This window comes from Diabrotica undecimpunctata, chromosome 4, assembly GCF_040954645.1.
Source record: "Diabrotica undecimpunctata isolate CICGRU chromosome 4, icDiaUnde3, whole genome shotgun sequence".
NCBI classification, from domain to species: Eukaryota; Metazoa; Arthropoda; class Insecta; order Coleoptera; family Chrysomelidae; genus Diabrotica; species Diabrotica undecimpunctata.
Genome location: NC_092806.1, coordinates 90,353,331 through 90,367,160, shown reverse-complemented (window position 1 = coordinate 90,367,160; position 13,830 = coordinate 90,353,331). Strand labels below are relative to the sequence as shown.

Here is a 13,830-nt window from a genome sequence, read left to right as displayed (position 1 = left end):
ACTGTCTATTGATAATGTGTTAATATTAATGGCTTTTTCTTAATATGGTACAGTTTTACACATACCATAAAATTATTATTTGGAAATGATACAATGGAGAATTTGGATACAAAACTTTACTAAATTTTCTTACAATTTTGGTGATTGGTAAATTTTTTTTTTAGATGTATATAATATATAGTATTCTCTAAATCTTTTTTCTAACTTACAGGAAAATTTATTAATAATTTCTTTTTCGCCCTACAGGGATTAATATTTGCATTTTTTCGTTGCATATTTTCGCGTATATTGTACATATGCCACACATGCTAACACAAGAGGACGCTCTTTCGATTTTCCGAATATAAAAATCCTATCCACGGAAAGCAATTATTCAAAAAGATCGTTTCTCGAGATAACATTCATTTTTCAAGAGAAAGAAACCATTAATAAAAAGACAGATCCAACTATGTGAGCAACTTATACTCATTATTGTTAACTTTCGATAACTACAAAGTTATTAATAAAGACAATTTATCGTCAATAATATAAGTTTCATTATAATAATATATAAGTGCACTCGTAAGTGAATGAGATGTTTTCGGTCAATTTGGAGATAAAAAAGACAAGAGTTGTGCTACTTTATCTATTTATTGAAGACGTTTCGCCCACTGTTCAATGAGCACCATCAGTTCATCTGTAGCATTAAAATGTTATTATTGTGAAGAAATATCAAAAATTAATCTACTAAATACATCAGCAAAACACAGAAACACAGAACGTCGGAAGATTCCCAATTTAAGTAATTTTATATTATTTTTTTTAATTTAACTTGTCCTCTCTGAGACATCTGACATCTCAATCTCCCGAGCCCCCAGACACTACTACACTATCACTACACTACACATGATGCAACAAGAACTCTTGTGCTCTTAGTACCCACTCTATCTCTCTTAACCACCAAATCGACTTTGAGAATATTAAATCTCTAGGAACTGAGGATAATTTCTTTAAGAGATCCTTCCTGGAAATGTGTAACATATTAAGAGAAAAAACTCCATGAACAGACGTACAGACATCGATAATCTCAGCATCATTTATCACTCCTTGCTGTTGAGTAATCCTTAAACTCCTTCTAGTTAAATGTTATAATTCATAAACTTAACTTATGTACACCCAAATCCGATCAAGACATGCCTAAGTTTTCGGTTTTTGTCCTCTATGAGTAAAAAGTAGCTTCCATCGGTTCTATTTCAATACTTCTAAACGCGATCCCTTATATTCATTTCAACGAGAACTTCAGTCATCTTCACACATCCTATCCGATGTATATATATTGAAAGGAGTAGGTACGACCGTCTAAATTTAAATACACAATGTGAGTGAGATTAAAATCTCACTGTAAATGAGGATATCGGTCAAGGAGAAAAAAACTATGAAAAAACTATTTCAATCTTTTAATTGAAAACGTTTCGTGCAGTATTTCTGCACTTCTTCAGTTCTAATGATTTTAAAGTCATATAAAGATGTCAAACAATGTCAAATGCATAGGTTTAGGTGTTTAAAAATACATTTAATAACTACAATAATATTACAATAAAAAACACATTAAAATTTTTTTAGATTTTATACAAACTTAAAAAAGTCCCAAAAATGTCACAGTATGTTAAAAAGAAAACAATATAATATAATATAATACTTCTAGTCTATCGCTGATGTACAATATATCGAAACATGAAGCCAGGAGAAAAAGTAACTTGTTTTAATTAGAGCTGAGTAAACAATTTAAAAAAATTAAAAAATTTTTATAAAAAAAGGAAAGTTAACTTTATTGTTGGAGACACAAAAGCAATTAAAAAAGCAACTATTTTTGACACAAAGGGCTCAACTATTACGAAGAGAAAAACAAAAAATAATATGGCTTTTTATCTATGGAAATCAGACTTAGTACGAAAAATCAACTATACTTTTTTTACGATAAGAATGTGATGACGTCACACAGTGATCAGGTGCATTGTTGCCAAACTATTTTACCATTTCTTATAGTCTTCTTAAACACATATAACCTAACTTTTCATTTTCTTCTTTTAAAAACAAGTTGGTCACTTTTGATTTACAAATTGTAAATGTTTAACACACATAACCTAACTTTTCGTTATTTTCTTTTAACACTTTTGTGTTAAATTGTTGAGTTGTAAATTTTTAACTATACTTAAATAATTTATACCCATCTTTTATAACTAATGTTTTATATCTTCCTAAAAATGAAGTTTTATAATGTACAAATTTAGGGTTCCAATTATTTTTAACACAAAAATGATTAGGTAAGTAATTATCATAAGAAAACAAAGTTTTTTTGGAATTGATAAATAGGCCGTCAATAAGTATAGATACAAATTGTGGAACTTGCAAGAACATTCAAGCATAGAAACATATTATTCTTTGTAACTTTTGTTACCATTTCAAGTTACAACAAACTAACAATTAAGATTATTAAAACAATGACCAGTTATATTTTTCTGCAGTGATTGTGATCTCTTTAAACAAATTCTATTTATAAAGTAGAAAGTGATTTACAGCACCTTAAATGTCAAGAAGAATTTAAACCTAGAAAAAGAACTTTGTTCATGGAGCAAACAATTTGTAACAAGCAGAAGTTTATAATCAATTGTGTCAAGAATTGTGAATGACAGAGCTACCTAACAGGTTGTTCAGTTTTACATAACATTGTAGTTAATAGAGGAAACATGGAAATACTAGCAAATGAGGGTGCTGTTGATATTTTAGTGTAGTACTTTTGATTAAAAACTTTTCATTTATAAATTCTAATCTATATGCCATTAGAATTTTAAAAATTAAACCTTTGTTTTATTGTGTTAACCTGTTTATATTGTTAATCCTTTATGTTGGATATCTGTTAAATGGAATAACTAAGTACTCTATTCCACAATATCTTAAGCATATTTGTGCATAAAAATTTATTGAAATTAGATACACCTTACACATATGTAATGCAAATTTCAAATATATTAAATTTAATAAATGAGTTACAAAGATATTCTATGTCTGATCTGTGATTATTAAACACTTTAAAATATTTAGAAATTACTTATATTTAAATTTTGTTGTTACAAACTTTTGTAATAACTCAAGCTTCAATCTTTTTAAAATTGATTTGGGTCAAAACATTAATAATCTATATCTGAGTATAAACTTTTTTTGGGGATCAATTCAAGTGAGTGGCCCATAAAAAATAATCTAAATAAAGAGACTGGTTCTATCCTTACAAAACAACAATATTTTGCTAAACCATCGAAATAAGGGCAGATATTGTAAAAACAGATAAAGAAGCAGTTACATATGTTTTCCATTTACTTAATAGCTGTGCGAGACTTTGACAGAGAGTTGATCTTTTCAAAAATAAAACCTTTTTGAGAATAAAGGACACAAAGCGATAATAGATCAGACAGGTTGAAATGTTTCGGTAAGATTCGAAAATTTTAATTGACACTATTCGTGTTTTGTCTCTTTTTGTTGTATCTTGTATCAAATCGCACTATTGCAGTGAATTGAATTGCTCGGGAACACTCGGGGTGTAACGACACTTTGATACTTTATTGTCACGGTGTTAATACACATGACGCACTGCAAAGTATCAGCACAAAAGTGTCATACCACACAGTGTTACACATGACTAGTACTACTGCAGCATTCAATAATTAATTGGAAATTATTTGTAGATGAAGAAACATATTATGTTTGGATATTTGAATATCGCTATTCATATTAATTTACTACTTAGAAAACTACAGTATTATGCACACCACACCAAAGTATAATGTATACTTATTTAATTGATAATGTTGAAGTTTCCCACCTAAGAGCTGAATGTCAACAACTGTCTGAAATTTGGTTCAGCAACTATATTAAAGGTATAGATACTGGCCTAAGAAATGATCCAAAATCATTTTGGAAGTGCATCAATGATAAGCGGTCCAGTCATAACTTACCTAACTCCTTATTTTATTAGTTTATTAGATTTAGTCCAATCTGCAACAAATGGTCAAGACATAGCTAATTTATTTATGAACTTCTTCCAGACTGTGTATTCACCAAATAACAACAACCTTTACATAGCACACGCTTACAAGCTACAGCTTACTGCTGGTCTAGATGGTGTGCCTAATTTTTTATTAAAAAGTGTATCTGTACCCTTGTAATACCATTTGTTATATTGTTTATTAGATCTCTGAAAACCTCTGTGTTTCCTTCTTCATGGAAAGAAAGTTATGTTGTTTCTATATTTAAAAATGGTCAGAAAGACAATGTTGAAAATTATCGTAGCATTTGTATACAATCTGCAATCTCTAAGCTCTTCGACGGTCTTATAGCAAAGCAACTTTCTTAGTTATGTAAAGGCGTAATATCTCAATCACAACATGGTTTTCATAGCAAAAATCCACTGCAACAAATTTGATTTGCTATCAATCTGATATATTATCTCATATGGAAGGCCGTAAACAGGTAGATGTAATATACACAGATTTTTCCAAAGCATTTGATCGTGTAGATCACCAAATACTTTTGGGCAAATTAATTAATGTAGACTTTCATGGCAGGTTTGTGGAACGGATTAGAAACTCTACATGTGGGAGAAATCAAAGAGTCAAGATAGGTTGTCATCTATCTGACAGTATCACAGTAACATCTGGAGTTCCTCAAGGAGGCTACACTTCTCCATTTCTTTTTAATATCTTTGTTAATGACATCACTTACTGTTTCCTAAATAGCAAATGTCTAATGTTGGCAGATGACTTGAAATTTTGGAAAGTTATAGACAGTTTAAAAGATCAAGCCTTGCTACAAGATGCCTTAGACAGACTACAAAATTGGTGCAATCAGAACAAACTCCACTTAAATGACTTAAATGTAAAAAAATGTTGTGTTATAAGTTTTTCTCATAAAGTCAATAGAATTCGAACAAGCTATACTATTAATAATCAACCACTGAATTATGTTTCTTCTATTCAGGATTTGGGTGTTATTTTTGATGAGCACTCTTTTATTTCAGCTTTTTTGAAACAGATGTAGGAGCTTTATTAATTATTGTGCTATGATATAAAGAATTATCCATTATAATAATTGATGGTTCCTCTAAATTATTCAACAGCTGATGTTCAAACCATTGCAAAAAGTTATGACAATTCATTTCTCCATGGTAGTCGCAGTCCTTTGTTTTGGATGAAAAAACCAATTCAGCTCCCTGAATAAATCCATTACAATTTCCTGTATGGAGAACAATGTATCTAAAAAATAGTTTAAATTGCTAAATAAAATATATATCTAAAAAATAATTTAAATTACCACATATAATATAAATATTATGCAATTAGTTGTCTTGGCCATTATAGAAGGTAATGGTAACAGCTACAAACAATGTTCTTGTGTAGTGCAGCAGTATAATATTGATGAGGTTGATTTTTTGTACATTCAATATAATTTCTATAACGTTTCATAATAACTTTCCATAACCATTTCAGTTTTATTTTAAAGCACATTGTTAAATGTTTTTATTTCTTTTAAATTTGAACATTGCAACAAAAGATAGTTGAGTTTAAATGCATTTTTTAAACATATATTTAAATTTGTACATGGTCAATTAATTAATAACTAGATTAACTCAATTATTATTGTACTTTTTTAGGTATTAACCACGGGGTGAATACTGACTGTGTCACTTTCTTAACACTCACATGTTATTGTTTTGTGTAAAATAGATCACAATAAAATGGATGTTAAATAAAGAAATATATATTTACCTTGCACCACCAACTTTAGTTTTCTTAACACTTTTGTCACTTGAATCTTGCCAAGAACGACTAATAGTACCATCTTGAAAAATCCATGTCTCGTTCAAGAAAACAAATGTGTATAGACCTTCATTTTTTAGTTTTACATACTGCTGCAGAAACATATATGTCTTTTAAAAACAATATTGGGTAACTCCATTAAACCACGTCGTGGATCATCTTTTTTATAACGAAAACCAATATTGCGTACAATTTTCCATAAAGAAGTAAGACTACCAGTAAAAATATCTCTCTCTGCTAATTTCGCTTGTAGTGTTTGTAATTTAACTTGTTCCTCTAAAATGATTATTTGTTTTAAAGATGATTGATATTAAATTTGGCCAAAAACTTACTTTTTTTGTACATGTCATAAATAATATTTCGAATAGTTATTTGATTGAATTCGTCTATATCAACAACTGGTTTTGTACGTTGTCTTTTTTGCTTTGGGCTTCTTAATGGTTCACCACTATTGGCTTTTACTGCAATTTTATTTACAAGGGACAGGCTAATATTTAACGCCGCTGCTACTCTCTAAAAATGGTACTAGCACAGTATAGATAACAACCAGTATTCTCACTCTACCGCGGTACCTTTGATCTTTTTAGACAAAATTCGGTGACCTTGACGCCATATTTTCTGGACGAAAACCGTGGACTGGCCCTGCACATATGGACGCGACAGAGCCGACTTTGATTTATTTAACAAAATTGATTTTAATTTCAACCAATTTCAAAACTCTTCTTGCTACTCTTTCATTCTTCGAGAAATTAAAAAAAAAAAACCTAAAATTGTTTTGCGTTGTATTTATGATTTTGTTTTCTAAAGTTTCACAACTATTTGTTACAGAACTGTCTTATACACTATCAAAAAAAAATCAAATGGAGAGTTATGCAACAGTTTTTAATAAATATGCTAGTTTTAAAGCTGTATGGTTATAAAGTAGAATAAAATGCAAAGTTTCATTTCAAAATTCAAATACAGAGTTTGAAATCAGTTAATATATTTTAATTATATCTCACTAAAAACACAAGAGGATGTGAACAAAACTCCTAAATATGTATATTGATTAGTGATTGATCTTACCTGTTCATTGTAATAGACTATTTTGACTTGTTATTTCGATATAAATAATGTGTTATTGATGTTTCCAAATAATCATTTTATTATTTTTTCTTTTAGTTTTGTTTTCATATTTTTGAGTAGGGAAATTTCTGTTATTGAATTTTAATAAATAGTACAAACGTACACGGCTAAATAAAGTTGTACAATATTTGAGTGGACTTTGTTTAAAAGGTGACTAAAAGTTATGGTACTAAGTCGAGAAACATGTTTTAATAATATTCGGCTTTACAGCTAATATGTCAAAATTCTTTTGAAAGAGAATGTCAAGTATACCTACTTATAAAGTCAGCAGAATCACCAGTAGGGATTTTTAGATTACCAAATGTGTCACGGGTTCTATTTTTATATACATTAACATATTGATATACAGTTTTAGCCGACAAATTAGTTACACTTTTTGAGTAGCTGTCTGGTATATTATTTTTAAATAATATATTAGGGCTGGGTAAACAAAATTTGCTACACAAAACATTTTTGTAAAACTTTTGGCCCCTTGAAGTACATTAAGAGACATCCTGTTTAAACTGATTACTGAATCTTCTACCTCTTGCCTTTTTTCTAGACTGTAAAATTTGAACATTTATGAAATTAGCTAAATTTAACGAAGGACAAAATTTAGATGTAAGTGCCATGTAGTCTTCAATTGTCACATTATCGACACATTTCTTTTCTGTAGAATGTACAGAATGTTTTCTGAATTTTTTATTTAAATAATGGTTTTCCTTCCATAATTTTATAACTGTACTTCATAGCACAATTTTTCTTTGAGTTTTTTCTTACAATCCTTGTTGATGTACATTAGATGTCTAACGGAATCGTACAAAGTGCTAAAAGTAGCGTCATCCTGTTAATGGTAAGAATGTATTTGTGGAAATAAAAAATAAATTTTTAAATGAACTTCATTTATTATTACATGTTGCATTAGATATTACATTTATTTGTTTATTTAATAATAACAAAGTTCTATTTTCATATCCGTTAAATATGAATATACAATAGTATCTCACAAATTGGTTACACTTTTTGAGTATATGCCACATATTTCACAACTATGGAATTCTTAAACATTTTTTTATTAAATATCCACACAAATAGGTTATAAAATTTCAATTTTTCAATTGTCAATATACTTCTTTTCTGTAGACTGTAACTTCTGAAGTTTATTTTTTAAATAATGGTTTTTCTTCCTTAATTGTACAACTGTACTTCATAATACATTTTTTCGGGGAGTATTTATTGATAATTGTTGTGACACTTGAGTTGAACTTGGTGTTACTGGAAGTGTAGTTACATGTTCAGGTTCTCCATGGAATATGTTGTTTTTACCAGGAGTAATAGTAATATCCTGAAGTACAGTTATAGTGGATGGTTTATGTTTAATACTAACATTTTTCTCTATATCCATAGCTGAACTTTTCACTACTTCTAAAAGAAAAAGAGAAAGCTTACATATGTGTTACATCTTAATTATTTATTTTATTTACCTTCATTAATAGGACATCTTGGAAGACATGTTTTGGACTACTGCAGAATAAGTATGATCAAAAGTTGATGAGCCCTCTGTTAAAGGAAAGTTTGTGAGAACTGCAGAAGGTTGTAATCGATTTCTCATATCATTCAGAAACATCTTATCAATAAGCGTCTATATTCTTTGATCTTATTGTCGAAATGAGTACCATAAAGACGATGACTTCTATGTAAACGTTCTGCCTTATTCAATAAATCTTCTCGTCCACATGCCATTAACCAAATTTTTGCCTAAATACAAACATTTTTTTAATACACGATGAAACGTTAATAAATAATATAACATCTTAACATCTGTAATACACAATTTTAATCCTAATTTAACACTCACCTATTAACATCTTTTGGAAAGAAAACAATACTTTTCCTAGAATTATTACAACACTTTGTAGCTGCACAAGTGTGGCAAGGCTTTTTGTTTTTATTTTTGTACATATCGACGTACTTATACAACGTAATTGCGAAATAAAAAATGTATAAAGTTTATTTGTATCTATAAATACACAAAAAGTAAACAAATACAATGGCCTCTATATTATTTATCTATGACAAATGACAATGGCCAATGACCAATGAGAGCCGTCAAATTTTTCGGAGTCCAGAAAACATGGCGTCGCTGTCTGCGCGAGTAAAATGCGCGAACTTTCGCGCCAAAGCGGAGTGGGAATACTGGTTGTTGTCTATACTGTGGTACTAGTTTAATAAACCGGAACCGTGTCTACGGAGATGAAATTTATATCAATGAATTCTCCTTCACTTACTAATGATTGTGTAATGATTTTTATTCGGTGCAAAGCGTTCTTTTTTATGTAATTCCGATTTAAAATATGCCCGATTTTTAAAAGCCACCGCCATTATTCGCCATTATTTACCATGAAACAACAAGAAATGACAGGAATGACAACTGTTTCTTATGATCAAGAAGGGTAATTTTAACCAGTGTTGCCATAGTTATTCAAAATTATGTTTTCTAATGAAAAATAAAAATTTACCTAAAACGTAAAGTTTATAAATTATTAACTACTTTTAACTGAAAAGTATAGCTTTTTCACAAGGGTCAGTTTAGATTTGGTTATGTTCCTATACGTTTATTATCACGTTTTCTTATGAACAATAAAAATTTTGATAACATTTTATTCTTATTACTGCTGTTTTACCAGCGTTAGGTTAGATTTGGTTACGTTTTTTTAGTTTTAATTTTATGTTTTCTTATGAAATATAAAAATTTTGATTTTTAATTATACAAAATTTTATTCTTATTACTGCTTTTTTACCAGCGTTAGGTTAGATTTGGTTACGTTGGTTTAGTTTTAATTTCATGTTTTCTTATGAAATATAAAAATTTTGATTTTTAATTATATTTTAACATTTTATTTATTTATATTACTGTTTTTTTTTACCAGTGTTAGGTTAGATTTGGTTTATTGGTTTACATTTTTAATAATAAAATAAGACGATGGTTAACGGGTACTCGTTTTGCACGTGGTTATTAAGATTGTATCCACCTGTTTTAATTAAGGTAATTTTCATAAATTTTTTAGATCTTTTAAAGGTTAAAACTGGCAACAATGTCAAAAGTACATAAAATTTAACTTCTTGCGCATGGCCGCCATATTGTTTTGAAATATTAAAAATCTTGATTATTTTAAACAATTTTACCCATTTTTTCATAATTTAACAGTAAAAAACAGTGAGATTTAATATGTTTTAGTTACGTTTTTTTTATTAAGACATGTATATATACTTTTCTTTGCTTTTTATGTAATTTTTTTTTATTCATACTACTTTTTTTGTTATTTTTTCTGTATTTTTGATTATTTGGGCACTTTTACTAGTTTAAAGCAAAGAAAACATTAAAATTTGAGGTGTTTTTCCACTTTTTCGGCTAAGTCCACAAAAAATTTGGCATTTTTGAGACGTTTCGGCTTACTAAATAATTACCCTAAAAATAAAAACTTTCATATAACCTCACTTTTTAATCAAAATGAAATAGGATTGTTTAAAAATGTAAAATTAAATATTGCTCACATTTTATATCACTATTTAAAAAGAAATAGAACAAATAATTACTTACATCCCTAACTGCTTCAAACGGAAGTAATATAGATTGATGATCACGTTCTGCCTCAAAGTATGAAATTAAAGAAATGACCATTTTCTGGGCATAACTTCCTAAAGCTTTAGGCATTTTTGAAAATTTATAAAATTTTGACGTGACAACGTCTTAAATTAGGTTGTGGCTCGGAGTCACTCATGAAAAAGTGTAACGCCCGCTCACATCTGTTACGATGAGTCACCGAACGAGAGAGAGGCCCGCCGGACCGGCGAATGCCTTGCGTCTCTCTCCCACTCAAACATGATCGGTCGGCTGCGCGCGCAGCACTAGAGAATTAGGCGCGTTGAATCGGAATAGAAATTAGTTAAGTTTAAGTTTACATGTACAATGTTTTAGTAAACAAAATATATTTCTATAGTTAAAATTTGTGCAATTCTTATTTTCATTTAATTCCTTGTTCCTATTGTGCAATTTAATAATATTCATATCAATAAATATTCTACCGAGAAAAAGACGTTGTCACGTAAAATCTTCGCCCGTAAAACCGACTTTACAGGCAACCGATTTTTTTTTAAATTTATAAATATTTTTATTAGTTCTGAAAAGAACGTTTTTAGTTTAATTTATAGCAAAAATTGAAACAAAAAAAAAATAAATAACCAACACCACCTAACCACAGAATATTGTTTTCTATTTTGAGATCTCTAACCTCTACTCCACTTCAGATCACAATTATTTTCTGTTCTATGCCTCCAGTTCACAAATACAATAACAAAAAGCCGTGAGAAATGCACTGGCAATATTGCAATATTTTGCCAACCGATATTTCACTAAAAGTCACTAGATTTATTAGAATCTATAGGGGGAGTGGCATGGGGAGTTTGCTGAATGATTGGACATTTAAAAGTTACTAGAATGTCATAATTTCATTCTTATCGTAAAAGAACTGTAGATAACAAAAATACTCGTTTAGGCAGGACAGAATAGAAAAGTCAATTTTTTTATAATATAAATCTGATTAAAAAGGAAGGTTGGAAATATAATGTACCGATGACCACTGACATGCAATTGTGTTGGAGAACCTAGAATTAGTGAATGTTAATAAACTGAATTGTGATATGAATGTATTTAACTCACCATGAGGTTCCTTTTGGAAAAGATTTTACATCGGATGCGAAGTGTGAAAATTGCTGAAGTTCTCGTTGAAATGAATATAGGGATTTACTTTAGAAGTATTAAAGTAGAACTGATGGTAGCTACTTTTTTTCATAGAGGTCAAAAACCGAAAATTTAGGCCATGTCTTGATCGGATTTGGGTGTGCATAAGTTAAGTTAATGAAATATAACATTTAACTAGAAGGATTTTAAGGATTATTTAACAGCAAGGAGTGATAAATGATGCTGAGATTATCGATGTCAGTACGTATATTCATGGAGTTTTTTTCCCCTAATATGTGACATATTTCTAGGAAGGATCTCTTATAGAAATTATTCTCAGTTCCTAGAGGTTTAATATTCTCAAAGTCCATTTGGTGGTTAAGAGAGATAGAGTGAGTACTGAGAGCACAAGAGTTCTTGTTGCATCTGATGTCACCTTTATGAGATATAACACGCCCTTTGAGGGTTCTTTTTGTTTGGCCAATATACTTCAAATGACAGTCTTTGTATGGAATATTATATACTACATTTGATTTCTCCCAAATATCTAAAGGTGTTTTAATACGTAAAAAGAAATTTCCAACTGTTTTACAATTTTTGAGGCCTATTTTAGTAGATAGGGTTTTAAACAGTTTATTAAGTTTCTCTGTAACCTGTGGAAAATAGGGTAATGAGTAATACCTAGGAGAAGACTCAGATGTGGATTCTTCATTAAGGTGAAGTTCATTGTTGTCAAGTATGTTATTATGAAAATCTCCCACATTGGTATAAGTCGGGTCAAGTAAGGACCTTGCAGTAGAAAAAAGATATCTGTTAATAAGAAAAGTTGGATAAGAATTCCCAACTAATATAGTTTTGATTAACTGAGTGGCTTCCCTTCTGTATAAAGGACGTGACAACTTGTGAGTCCCTAAGGCTAATCCCTGTACGAGGTTGTGAATCTTTTAGGATGAAAGGCATATTGCTAGCAACGCTCTTTCTAAACCATTTGGTTCTTAGGACGTTGTCAACACCTCGTACAATTAACAAGGAACGGAATGGTGTTATTTAGCTCCATCTCGCATGTGAATTGCAAGTGGGGATTGTATTCATTGAAGACAGAAAGGGTGTGAGTAATTTGATTAGTGGGTACGGCCAGAATCAAGTCGTCAACATACCTCTTAACAAAAGGAATGTTGTAATCCAAGTGTCAGGCCATGGAGTTTGGGGTGTGTACATTGTAAAATGGCGTGCACCCCATCCATCCATGCTATGGCATGCTGGACGAGCCATACAGTCTGTAGTCAACACCCCGAAGTATGAGCAGGAACACAAAATGTATCAATACTCATACTCTTATGAAACGCACCTGGCGGATCATAAGAGCCTTCACATTTTACTCTTCTTCAACTTGTCTTGAGTGAAATGTCTTTAATCTTTTCTATCAGCCCCTCTTGGCTAACTCTTGTTTTCTTCCGACCCCGAATGGCGATTAGGTTTCCGAAGGCAGACGGGTCACTATATTTCTTTCTAATATATTCTTCCCATCCACACCTTCTTTCCCTCCCCATCCTACCCAACAAAAATATGGAGAAAACCAGATGCAAAAAATCCGTAAGTTAAGGTGAAAGCTATCGTGCTAAAAACTGAATGGTTGCACGTCACGCGGCCGCTAACGATGCTCTTGGGACACCGGGCGAAATCCCATTGAATATTAGCCTTGTTTCTGTACGCGGGGCTCTACAGGAATCGGCCAACGTTCCCCAGCTACTGGTGGGAATAAATATGAATACTCACCAACATGCTAGGCAAGCACGGTGTTTAAATGCCAAAAACCCGACCACTGTAAACCAACCCTATTCAATGTGCGTCAAAAAGATAAACCTCAACATCGCCACATATAATGCTCGGTCACTCTCTACCGAAGAAAGATTCGAAGAAATGGAGGAAGAACTCTCAAAAGTGAACTGAGATATTGTAGGTATCAGCGAAGTCAGAAAAAAGGGGGAGAGTCTTACCTCACTCCCATCAGGCCATTTATTTTATTACAAAGGAGAAGAGGAATCGACAGTCGGAGGCGTCGGCTTCTTTATTCACAAAAGAATTTCTAACAGAATTGTGTCAATAAACCAAATCTCAACAAGAGTGGTCTACTTA

The 13,830-nt window shown here is 30.7% G+C and overlaps 1 protein-coding gene and 1 long non-coding RNA gene across 2 annotated transcripts in view; one reads left to right on the top strand and one right to left on the bottom strand.

Moving 5' to 3' along the window:
- The window catches only part of LOC140438308 (uncharacterized), a 32,614-nt gene extending 27,505 nt beyond the window's left edge, over window positions 1-5,109 (top strand). Inside the window, exon 2 of the mRNA XM_072527990.1 lies at window positions 5,051-5,109. The gene's annotated coding sequence lies outside the window, so the exon portion shown is untranslated. The remainder of the gene's footprint in view (window positions 1-5,050) is intronic.
- Window positions 5,110-8,156: 3,047 nt separating this feature from the next.
- On the bottom strand, window positions 8,157-9,067 carry LOC140438307 (uncharacterized). The gene is made up of 3 exons (XR_011950495.1): window positions 8,812-9,067; window positions 8,438-8,711; window positions 8,157-8,378 (listed from the first exon to the last, which is right to left on the bottom strand). It is a non-coding gene; the product is annotated as an uncharacterized lncRNA (long non-coding RNA).
- Between the last annotated feature and the right edge of the window lie 4,763 nt (window positions 9,068-13,830).